General features: G+C 42.7%; 1 protein-coding gene across 1 annotated transcript in view; it reads right to left on the bottom strand.

Moving 5' to 3' along the window:
- NEDD9 (neural precursor cell expressed, developmentally down-regulated 9) overlaps positions 1-4,366 on the bottom strand; it is a 98,300-nt gene extending 93,934 nt beyond the window's left edge. The window contains exon 1 of the mRNA XM_013190430.3: positions 4,208-4,366. The gene's annotated coding sequence lies outside the window, so the exon portion shown is untranslated. The remainder of the gene's footprint in view (positions 1-4,207) is intronic.
- Between the last annotated feature and the right edge of the window lie 8,287 nt (positions 4,367-12,653).

The raw sequence follows: 12,653 nt of genomic DNA, 5'->3' as shown, positions 1-12,653 counted from the left end.
CTTATTTTCAGAAAGCTGTACCAGAGAAACATGAAACAAAATCCTACTGAGGTGTCCTGTGTTGAGTCATTCAGAGATCTGTTTTGGCGAATAAGAGTTCATCAGCTCAGATAGAAATGGCACTTGTGGAACAAGCAATTCATCAGAGGAAGATGAAGTGTTTGTTTTGGATTCATGTCTGTGATGGAGTATGAGAGCAACAAAGACCCTTTGTGCGGTTATCAACCCCATGCTGCTACGTGGCAGCCAGTCACCCAAATCAGATTACTCAAAATGGTTTTGTTGCAGTTGTTTGCTATCAAAAATATTTTCTTCCATTCAAGAGCTTTTTCCAGCGTCTTTCTCAGGGACTCTCTACTTAAGACAAGGCCAGTAAGGTCCCTGTGTGAGTACAGGAAAGCTTCAGGAAAAAGGGTAAAGACTGTCACTGTGGCTGAGTGGCAAAGGGAGGTATAGGGATGCAGACACTTCATGGCTATGTCCTCCCTATAGCCAAGTTCCTGCACTGGGTCATGGTGTGTCTCAAGACTTCGTGTGAAACTTCTGAAGAAATAACATGCTGGTGCATCCCCAGCAGCCAAGCTCTACAAAGTAGCCTCCCTCAACTTATGAATCAGAGTAACTGGGGTCATTTCTTGCTGTTCAGATGATTTTATAAGGTAAGAAAAAAAGTCCTTTTCCCTTCTTTAATTCTCTTCATGACCACATGAAAAAATACCCTCCTTTGATATTTCAGTCCTTACTACTCCTTGTCACCTTCTAGAAAAGCCCTTCAGTCCCCCTCTAGTAGCAAATGACCAGAGGAAGAAAGTCAACATGTTTAGGAGCTACCATGGAGAAGGAGAAAACATCACAGAACACAGACCAGCTCTTGTTTAAGCATCCCTAATAGCCACAAAATCCTCAAGATCTTTTACTGCTCAGTCTGAGCATGTGGATAATGCAGCTGTTTCCATAACAAGTGAGGTCTAGAAACCAAGAGTAGGCTTTCTGTGAAAGATAAGTAGAAGATACAGCAGCAGGCCCTTGTTGGATGCTCTGAGACAGCAAAACCCATAAAGCTCAGGCATGAGATGGGAGGATCTTGATCAGTGTTTGGATGGAGAAAACACATGCACCTGATTTTCCCCAGCAAAACTCTCTAGGAGGTGGGTTTCATCTAGGTGTCTGCAGAGGTATTGAAGCAGATGATGTTCAGCTGAGCTGTGATGAGTTTGTCACTTGAGACTTGCTCCTTATATCTGGGAAGATGTCTGCACTGCATCTCAGGAGTTTCTCCAACAAGAATACAGGATGGATCGATTATTGATTATAAGGCACATTGTGAGTACAGCTTTTTTTTGGGGGCCTGCTCTCAAGAGCCATGTAGACACAAACACTGAGCTTTAAATTAGAGGGATTAAAAATTAATTGAAGATCATTATTTTTGCCCTGTCTGAATCTCTAAATCTTCTTGGAATCTGGTTGTTTAGACACCACTGCCTTTTTTTTTTTTTTTTAAACTGCTGACAGAGGAGAATTGTTGGTCTGGTCTTTGGTGGGATGTCAGAGGGTCTGAGAACAGCCAACCATATGCTTCAAACCAAATAATGGCAAATGGAGACCTTGTTACACGACTCACAGACAAAGAACTGTCTCTGCTTTTCAGTTTGTTTCCCAGATGCTGCTGGAAGTGTTTTAAGTATTTGGTATTCATGATATGCTCTTTGGTTAGTATTTGATTCATTCAGATTGTTTTCCACTGAGTGGCAAGAACAATAGTTTCCAGTTTCAATTCTTGAAAGTACAAATTCAAAATTTCTTTGAAATGCTAATATTTGCTTAAAATATGCTGTTCCTGGTAAAATGCCTGCCACTAGGCTTGTATGGTAGATTGCTTAGAGCATGCTTTGTTCTAAAAGGGCAAATTTAGGTGAGAGAAATGTAACAAGAATGATTTTTTTAAAGAGAAAAAAACACCAAAAGACACACAAAACAAACAACTACAACAACACCCTAACCTACAACCAAAGATATTTTGAGTAGGCCTCAAATGATAAATTTTATAAAAAGATTATCATTATCAACTAGCCCACCTTGATTACTTGGCACAAGTTTTTTCTAGGTGCAAATAAAGCCCATAGGTATGGATTTAGCAGAACATAGACTAGATGTGTATTTTAGAGCAGTAGGTGTATTAGGGCAGAAATCAGACATATTTTCATATTTTGTTCTTCTCTTGTTTTCTTTTGCTTCTGTTTTGTTCTTCTCTGTTGGACACTGTGCAGATCAAACTGCATTGCATAGTGATAGGAAGATTTGCTTTTGGGGTGGGTAGAACAACTGGCAGAAGGAATCAATAGGGACTGTAAGGAGGGTGAAGGAGAATGCTGTAACTTCCCCAAACTATTTTGCCATTCCTCATCTTCCTTCCCTCTTGAAATACAAGATTCCCCCTTCCCTATTTATGCTCTTCTCTCACCTCTGTCATGGGCTTGAATTTTGAATGTTCATGCTGCAAGATACTGTATCTCACCAGCGTTCAAAGCTTGCTCCCAGCCCATTCATTTATCACCACTATCAGAAGCAGGCAAGTCCTCTAAGCCACAGTGGCCCCTGGCATGGAAGGAGAGTCAAAGCTCTTTCCAAGAGGCAATGTGGCTTGTCTGATGAAACATAAGCTATTATTATCTGCCTTATTTTGTTTTCCTTAGAAGCAGACAAAAAATCCATATTCTAGACAACTGGCTTCAGTACTATGCCCCCATGTCCATCCTTGGTCGAGCTTGGCCTGCTGTTTATATGATGCTTTTAGCAGAATGGATAACTTTAACTGACCCTGTGAAGCAATATTGCTTCAGAGGAACCCTCAGCACCATGAACTGAATTTTCTATCTTTCTGTTATTTCTTTGTTTAGTGAGGGCTGTCTGGAGCTGGTAGATATGGACTTCAGAAACCTACAATAAGGTTGCCGAGGGCTGCTTTTCATGAGGCTTGACCACTACACAGGTGTGTCCAGCCTTTGCTCGTCCTCCTGACTGTATTGCAAATCCTGACAGGTTGCAAAAAGAGAAGACAAGGGAACCCTCCAGGGCAGTAGAAGCAATAGTCCCTTTTTAGTAATCATGGGGTGTTGCTTAACTGAATTTAGTCTGCAAGTATTGTTTTTAACTGAAGAAATTATTCCTTGAAATAGAGTGAAAGTGAACAGAACAATTCATTTCTGCTTACAACACACAGTGTTACCCAAGTCATGTCCTATTGTCATATCCTATTGCACCCTGGATGGTGTTTCTGAAAGAGGTTGGACTGTGTGGTGCAGGTCACAATGTAATATTTTCTGAGGATTCATGTTTGGTCTCTGTACAATCACAGATCAGCTGTGAACATCTGCGGAAAGTGAAAGAAAGAGCCATGTACCACTGACACAGCTTTGTAGTCATTATTCAAATAACATTTGCAGATGCTTTTTTTGCTATTTTTTTCTTTAATCAAATCCCACCAGCATTAGAAAACACCTTGCCCAACACCACAGACTAGCAAAGTAGCAATCATGTTATGTTCCTCAGACATTATGAATCACATAAACGAAGGAAAAAAAATCATGATAAAAATTCAATCATGTGAAAAATATATAGGTTAGAAAGCCTAGAAATGAATAAGAATGATGAAACAGACCTATGTTCAAACCTGTGCTTGCAAAGAATGATCTCTTTTGTCTGCAAAAACTCCATTTTAAAATTATATTTGAGCTTTTTCACATCCCAAACCTTGGTTTAGAGAACTGCCAGTATGTCCAGTATGAAAGAGACTTTTCTTTTTTATTGCTAAATATACAGTAATGAGAAGCTTCCTATCTGATAAATACAATAGATGAGATAATTAAACGCTGATGATCTGTTTGGCAATGCACAGCTTGCGCCAAGTAAGGATGGGCTTTCTCCAGAAGAACTTATAATGTTTTCTCTCAGCAAGTGGCAGGTGGATGAAAAAAATTTTATTTCAGTAAATTTTATTTCAGAAAATATTATTTCAGTAAAACAGACCGTGGTGGTAAAATGACAAATAATCCAGCCTTTAGCAAGCACAGAGCTTTAGCAAGCACATGGTTTGGAAGGGCTGTTCAAAACCCATCAGGCTGATGCATGTCTAAGCTAAGAGAGACCTGACCAGGCTCAAGCTGGGCTTTGGGGTGGCAGCAAAAGGCACAGCCAGGGGGGCACTTACCTAGCCAGAGGTGCTCCCAATTCCCTCTACCGACCCTTCTCACTGTGTTCCTTGAGTCCTCCGTGAGCCCAAGGTTCTCACGTTCAACCACGTTCTCCCAGTGGTTCATCAGGAAGGACTTAGTTGTAAGTCCTACATTTGTTCTCGGGCTGCTCTCTTTCTTGTAAGAGAGAAACCACAAGTGTTTTTCTTCCGGTTTTAGTCATTTCCTTTCAGCTTGGCAAACCTTGTTGTGTTTTTTTTTTTTTTTTTTACAAGATCTCTCAGATATTCAGGCTGAGTGCTCCCTTGAATAAGGGAGCCCACAGGGAGTGGTTCCTTTAGGCACCACGTTCAGTGCAGATATCCTGAGTAATAATTTCATTATGATTATTTACTTGGCAGCCCCAATTCCTGACAATATTTCTACCCTTGCTTCAGTGCTAACAATTTTGAACTGCTGGAGAGTCATATTGTAGGCTTCAACCCTGCTGTGCTGCGTGAGGAAGAATGGCCACAGTCTGCCTGGCTCTGCACAGCTCAGTGCCTCCCCAGGCTATAGACAAGGGCAGCAAGAAGTGCCTTGGTGCTTCAGGACCCTCACTCTCATTGTCGCGAATGATGAAGAAGTTGAGAGGCTGAGTTGCTTTAAAAAATAATTAAGGGATAGCAGGAGTATGGTGGACTGAGGCTTCCTTCCCATGCATGGATGGAGGTTTGGCTTGCACCTCATCATCAGCATGGAGATGGGACAAGACCCCATCTAAATCAACAAAGTGGGAAAGCATGATTAGGTGTACACTGACAAAATTCCTATTATTGGTCACAAAGCAAAGAATATCCAACAGAGGAGGGAGCATGAGAGGATGAGGGAAGGCTCACTCCTTCTCTTGCCTCTTTTGAAGTCCTTTCTTCAGTTCTGAGCCCAGTTCATAATCTCCTGTGCCCTTTGAGGCACTGCTGCAGGTGTTTTGGTTGTCTTGACTACAGGCATTAGTAGTTTCTAGAGAAACAACAGTTGTAATGAGATGCTGACAGTAGGCTCTTCAGGGGCTGTTTGCAGGGCCTGAAGTGAACAAGGTGTCAAGAGGAGGCCATGCAGCCATGCTGCCCTTCTAGCAGCCCAGCTGAGCAGGCAGGGGAAAATCTAATTAACTCAGGAGAATGGTGCTAATGTCCGTCATAGGAACAATACTGAGTAACTGAGCACTCTGTATTGAAATTTTGTTCTTTACTAAGGTGTCTCGAAGCTCCCCACGCTGTGATGGAGCATGGATGAAGTGGGGAGAGAAGATGGTGTGGAAAGAGAGAAAGTGTGATGCAGTCAAAAGGCAATTCAATAAATTTTTTGGTCAAGGCAAGCTCCAAAGAGCTCTGTCAGTGAATGGGAAAAATGAGCCAGACCTCTGAGGTCAAAAGAGGTGGGCTGAGGGGGAGTGGGGAGCACCAGGCTCTGACTGGCCACTAGCAAGAAAGCTGGAGTTAGCAAGAAGAGAAAGAGAGGGGGGAGAGAGAGAGGCTCATTCACTGCACTTCAGCTTTTTTGTCTCAGTGCACACCACTTCAGAGTGGGATACTTGCTGGAGTGCTTCTGGTGGAAGAAGTACAGAGGGTAAATTTATTAGTTTCTGCATGCCTCGCAAATTCATAGAACCCAGTCAGTCTGTCCCCAACTCTAATTTGCTCTGAAATGGATAAGCAACCACAGCCAATTTATTACCTTACAAAGCAAACACTGTTTATGTTTTGATCTTTATTTAATCTGCTTGTTTGCTAGCCCTAGCCTTTTCCATCCATGACACATTTTTAACATCGTCAAATATTTCTAATCTCCAGACTAGTCAGCTACTCACCTACGTAAACACAGTTGTTAAGTCGCTTGTGGAACGTTTTACCAAAGAGCGATGTTTGCATCTGAGATAGGAGGAACCAGACCAAGCCCTGTGGTCACTAATGGCCAGCAGCTTGTCACACCAATATCTTTCCTGAAATCACATTTCCCTCGTGCTTCATAGGCCAAGCTGGCTGCAGCTCCTAGCCCCATCAATGCTAATTACTGAGGTGGCAAAATCAAGACTTCAGGACTTCACAGATGCAGCAGGCCGGCCACCATGTCAGCTCCTACATTTCCAAGCATGACTGCACATACCAAAGTGACTTGCATCTGCTTTAACCTGGCTGTGAAGTGTATTAGCTGAGCTTTCTGGGCCATCTTCCCTGCCACGCTGGGCTGCTGTGGCTGAAACTGAAGCTGTGGCAAGAAAGACTCCTCCAGATTTTGCAGCTTTACCTCCTTGGGTAGTGAATCAGAGCCAGCAGGCATTTCAGCGCCTCTGTGGGCCGTGTTTGGAAAGCCTGATTCCCTCAGAAATGAAACTTCCTTAACGAAAGCAAGAGCCACAGCCATGTATTAGTGCTGCAGGTGCACATTACTTCTAAAAGAACAGGACAGGCAGAAGTCAGAAAATGTCTGGAAACCTTAGAAACCTCAGCCAGTTAGGCTAAGGTCAGACCTGAGTAGGCTGATGTTATTCTGATGAGGCATGTGTATCACTGCTTTAACTCACAAAGTTTTCAGGCCATACTCCAATATATTGGCAAAAGATGCCTCTTTCTGGTGAAAACTGCTCATCCTTTTGTATGCATGTATGAGCATCTCTGTGTTAATCTCTGCTGCCCTGGGAGGACTGCTGTTTTATCTCTGTGTCAGTGGAGATATGAAGCTTTTGGAAGGCCCTCAAAATCTCACCATAGGTTTTTAAATTCTTTACAGTAATTTCAATAGGAAATACCAGATGTGTTCTGTGGATAAATGCTCCCAGGGAAGTCAGCTGATAAATATTACAGTAAATCCGAGGAAGCATATCTGAGGACCCTGCTCCACGCAGAAATGAAAGGTTAACTTTAGATGAGAGGGAAGCACCAAATCTTTTGCTGCAGTGTATTGAGCATATCAAAGTAGTTACTCAGGCCCTCCCATCCCTTTCAAGTCAAGGTCTTCACTCCCAGCTTATCGTTTTCCTCAGCTGGACAGACTGATGTATGTCCAGACTGGCATTCCTCTTCTTCTGGTATGACAGCTGTGCATCTTGCTATTTGGAACGGATATGTAAATCAGCTTCTTCCTTATTCATTAAAGGAATTCATTAAAAAAATTCATTATTCTCAAAAAATTTTTGTCGAATAATAGTTCCAAGTTTACTTGTTCCTGAAAGAAATCTAGCAGGCTTTCCTGACAGCCATTGGGTTGGTGAAAAATGCCAGCAAAGTGTTGCTCAAGAACCAATGGAAAACAGACAATGCCTTTCAGGCCACACCAACATCAGCTGCTACAGTGTTTTGGCGTGCAGAACCCACTCTTCCCAGGGAGGCTCCTGCTATAAGCACCAGAGGCTTTGCTACTGAATGATTTAGCGTCTGTTCTTTCTTTTGCTCTTTTACAGCCTGCCCTACTGCTGGCAAACATTGTTTCCAGAGGTATTCCACCTTTAGAAGAAATCCTTTTCCTATTCAACATAGGCTCAGTAAGTCCATTTATTCTTCCAACGAGTGGTTTGCGCCCCTGCTACATTCATCTGAAATCATTTTTCCAAAGTCTAGGGGCCATCTTTTTATATTTCCCTAAAGATACTTCTCCCCCCAAAAACCTCTTCCAACAGGCCCATGAATCTGTATATATATATGGCTTCCTTTGAGGCAATTAGTGCCTTGTAATGTTTAGACTCGTTGAGATTTTGTCCAAGCTGAGCATCCCTCAAATTCAGCCCCGAGATCTGCCAGTGTGTCTGTGCCCCAGTTCCCTGGGAAAACACTGTTTTATGCAAATCACTTTTACAGCAAGTAGTTGTTACGTGAGATGTGACATGAAACAAATGCTGCACAAAACAATGCAGCCAGCTCATGGGCTTTTGCACTGCGCTCCTTTGACACTTGCTCTGCCTCTGGAGTGCTTTCAGGGGCGTGCCAAGCTGTCTTCTTCACAGCAGCAAAGCAAGCCAGCCTGCACAAAACAGTCCTGAATACTAAATGTATTTTGGTCAGAACCCTCTTAGAGTTTCAGGTGCCTCCTAGCTAAATAAACTTAACAGAGCAAGTCTCTGAATGTGGCTGGTTTGCATTTTTTTTGTTTCCTCCAGGAGATGCTCGGGTATGCATTTACAGTGATGAAGCTTGCAAGCAAGGCAAGTGCCTAGGGAGAGCCAGGGGGGCATCAAGGGAAGCCTGGCCCCACCAAACACTGCAAAAAAACTGTCCTGATTCATCAAAACAAAAATCTACATTGAAAAGTTCCCAAATGCAGAGATGCTGACACTAGCTACAAGCTGTCTGCCTTGGGTTTCCTTCTCCTTTCAGCACACCAGGTTCATTACCCTGCTGAGAAAGAAGCTGTCCTGAGTCAGGCATCAGAAAGTAAAACCCTCCATCCAGTTTCAGCTAGGCTCATGTCAAAATTATGTGAAACAAACCTCTCTGGACTGCTGAGTAAAGCTAGAACAGTCACTCAAAATTGCATTCACTGCATCAGGGGATTGCTGGAAGATTCATGGGCCAGAGGGAGCCTTTTACAGTAAATCCAGTCCCACGCCTGGTTTAACATTGCAGTCTGAAAATGGGTACATTTTAAGGAGTTGTGTGTCTTGCCAGGAAGGCTGCAGCACAAAGCACTTGATATGTTTTTCTGGCAGTGGGAACAGAACGGCCCAGACATCCGCTGGTTTGGGCGATCACTAAAGTGAGAGAAAAGACAACAGTGCCTTCTGGCTGGTTGTTTTTTTTAACAAAATTGAAAATACATGTCCAAGGGACATGTTGGAGGCATGGCTGTGGTGAATGACACACTGCTGGGTTACAGCAAGGTACACCGAGTCCTCTCTGTTGCATCCTCATGCAGTCATGAACAAATGAGAGGGGCTGGGACCAAGGGAGAGGAGGTCTGGCCAGGGACAGCCATTGCAACTGGCCTGGGAGATCTGTTTCAGGTTCACATCCCAGCTTTGGGATGCTAGATATCAGAAGAAATAGTAGGGAAAGGTCACTGTATAGTGGGAAAGCACATTCAGATCCATACTTTATAGTCATATGTGCTTTAAATCCTTCTTCTTCTGCTTTGTAACTGAAAGCTTCTGAGGCAGGCTTTCTCTCAGGGCAGACAGATTACTGCAGTAAAATTTCCCTGGGTTACTCTGTTTATCTGTGCTAAGGTTGGATTGCTCAACACACACTTAAGTAAATAACAGAAAATCCAAGGACTATCTTTAGCTACTGCGAGTTGTTTTTCCTTAAAATAATGGAGTGTGTAATTGCCATTGGTTGAGCAAGAGTATATTAAATTTTTTCAGTATTTTTGGTGTAGAGGAAAGAGGGAAGAACAGTAGAGGTGACTTGGGGACAAGGCACTTGTCCTTTTCCTTGAGACCAGGAAAGGTCAGAGCTGCCCTGAAGCAGGGGCCAGCCTGGCCCCAGGGGTGGCCAAGTATAGAGTCAGAGGTGCCTGCATGGCTCTGAATGGAAAGGGGTGAGCAGGGCTGGGGCTGGGGGTGGGGCTCTTCTGCGAAGGAAGTGTCAGATGCTGGCATACATGGGGAAGAAAATGGGGAAAGTATAGATGTAGATAAAATCTCCATTCACATGGAGACCAGCTGTGAAGAAATGGAGAACTTTTGTGAAGGGCTGGAGTATGTGCAAGGGCACTTTCAGCAGTTCTGTGGGTTGCGTGTCTTGCTTGTCTTTGCTGTGTATTACCCTCTTGTTTAAAATTAATGGGAGTTGTATGTGTCTTGTAAATGAACATATAGGATCATTTCCAAACTCTCCATCCATTTATTTCTCTCTGAAGAAGAAACTAATGAGATCTGCAGAAATTGTTCATCATAATTAAACTCCTTGACAAATATTTGGATGTTTTTGTTTAATAAGTTAGTTGTAAATATTTTTGCCATAGCTCAATTGTTACCAGAAATAACTCAGTCCTGGAATTCACTCCCTGATAATATGTGGCATCTTCCTGGAATAACTGCATTCCAGAGGTCACATTCTGTGAATTGCTTTCCTCACTTCACTCACTCACCAAACAGTCTGAAGTATCCTATATGCTTGCTGTTGTGAAACTCAGTAGCCATCTGTATTTAATTGCTTTCAGGGGAAAAAAAAAGCTACATGTAGTGCTTCTGGATCCATGCTTTCCTTCAGAGAATGTATACCTGCAAGTGTTGTCATTATTCACATTTTATGTGCATGTGAAGGATATCCATATGTTCTGTTCCCAAAAAAACACAGTGGGGTACTGCTATTAATGATCATTCTTTAGTGTCAAGTGATAAAGTTACACTTTGGCAATAGCTTTAGCATTATTGCAATAGTGCTATTTTGTTATAAAGAAAGCAGAAATGTGCATTTGGGCTTCAGTGAGAACAGAGTGCTGTGGTTTTCATGTATGGTATTGTTTTCTGTAATTTAAGAACTTCCAGGCTGGGTAAAAAATCGTCCAAGAGTGTGGAAAGACCACAGAATAAAAAAGGAGAAGTTGTTCCTCAGACCAAACTGCAGTTATTACTGTCCTTGGGTCAGGACCGAGTCGATCAGGAGAAGGATGAGGGGAGAAAAAGGGATGGAAAGGACCCACATGTGGAGGGGTGTTCTTCAGGAGACATATCTAATCTACGAGAACCGTTTCACCTTAGGTCTTCTGCATTGGAGATATTCAAGTTGCTAAAACAAGAGTTTACAGGACTAAGGAGCAGCCCCCCTTTTTGTTGTTTATGCCACCTCATTTCCCATTCACCAGGGAAATAGGCTGATTTCAGGATCAGAACAAAGCAATTATCTCTATTTTCTTCCAGGTGAAAAACAAAAAACCACCAAACAATTCCACAATCATCTATCTTCCTTTTTCTTCAAAGTGTAATTTATCACAACCACGCAAGCAGAAAAAAATTCTCTTTCCAAATGGCCTACATAACATTTTTTTCCCAAGGCTAACAGTAAAACAGTGGTATAATCCTGAACATTTGATGAGTGAATAGGAAGGTGGAGGGTCCCTGTAGAACAGACACAACTTTTTCTTTTTTTTTTAGCATTTTGCATGGAAAAACACTGAGTTTGGCAACCTATCAAAAACTGCAGTCTTTTGGCTGAACTATTTGAGTTTGGGAGCATTTGTTTTTTCTTTGCGCAAATGGCAGCACTTTGCTCTCTGTTAGATGTGCTTGGCGAGCAGCTCCATTTCACGAGTCCCCTGGCTTTCCCCAAGAAACCGTTTGCAGTGGAAGAAGGTTTTGCTTCTCCTTGAGCAGCAGCCCACAGGCAGCACACCAGCAGAACCCGGCACCTCCAGCAGCCTCAGCCATGGGATGTATGGGAGGGATGCATTTTCACATGAGCTTTTGTACCCTTGGCAGTATTTCGAACAGCAAGCAAAGCAGCCCCCAGGAACTACTCAGCTATCAGGGTACCACCATGCTCCTGAGGCTCAGCTTTGCCGTGGCACAACTGTACGTAGCAATTTATTCCTTAATAGCTTCAGGGATTAACCACAGGGAACAGCATCCTCAGTCTGGCATGAAACTTGCCAATATGAGGATAACCACCAACACTTGTTAATCAGTTTGAACCCCTGGGTGGACCCAGAGGAAGGGCAAGGAGAACTTCTATTTAAGGATCCTTTCCAGAAAATGCTGCCTGTGAGGCTGTTCTGTTGTTGTTCGACAACATACCTTGCAAGAGAGAGGGAGTAAAATGTTCTCCAGATGAAGGAAGAGGATTTTCTGTGTTTCAGATTGATTCAGAGAGGCCCCTCACAAATTACTTTATAACAAACTAAAAATAGCTTGCTTCATTAATACCAAGGAAGCACTTCTTTTATGCCAAGACACTATTTTTCATGCCCACTGATTTTAGAAAGCAGATTACAAGTACCTTTATGTCAGGCCCCTTTCTGAGTAAAGAGCATTAGGAAGATCAAGGTTGTTTCATATGTTGCTTGAAGAGCTATCAAACAGCAGTAGTATCAGATAATGTGGATTATCATGCTACTGTTCTCCACAATTTTATGCATTTTCATTACTGGTATAGAAAGTATTCCGCAAGACATCTGAGGCTCGGAAACAGGCATTAATTAAAAAAAATGTGCTGAAGTCTCTGTTTTCCTGAACTGTATCAACAACAATATTCTCCAGCAGGTCAACAGGAACCTCCTCCTCCCCTTGTCCTCCAAGCTGCTGGTGATGAGCAGCGTAATGTTTTCATAATCATCTGATTTACGTAACAACAGATAAACTCAAAATAGAGGGAGAAATTAGGCCATGAAATCCAGTGGCCTTTCCAGTGGCTTTCCACTATCCTGACACGCCTCACCTCAAATCTCCAGCTGCAGCTTTACAATATAAAGCCAATTTTTCCCTGCAGATCAACAATGCCACAAAGACCTGTTGATACAGGTAGAAAGGTAGAAAGGGTGATCTGCCTGCAC

The sequence above is a fragment of the Anser cygnoides genome, chromosome 2 (assembly GCF_040182565.1).
Source record: "Anser cygnoides isolate HZ-2024a breed goose chromosome 2, Taihu_goose_T2T_genome, whole genome shotgun sequence".
In the NCBI taxonomy this organism is placed as follows: domain Eukaryota; kingdom Metazoa; phylum Chordata; class Aves; order Anseriformes; family Anatidae; genus Anser; species Anser cygnoides.
This window is presented reverse-complemented; position numbering and strand designations above follow the sequence as displayed.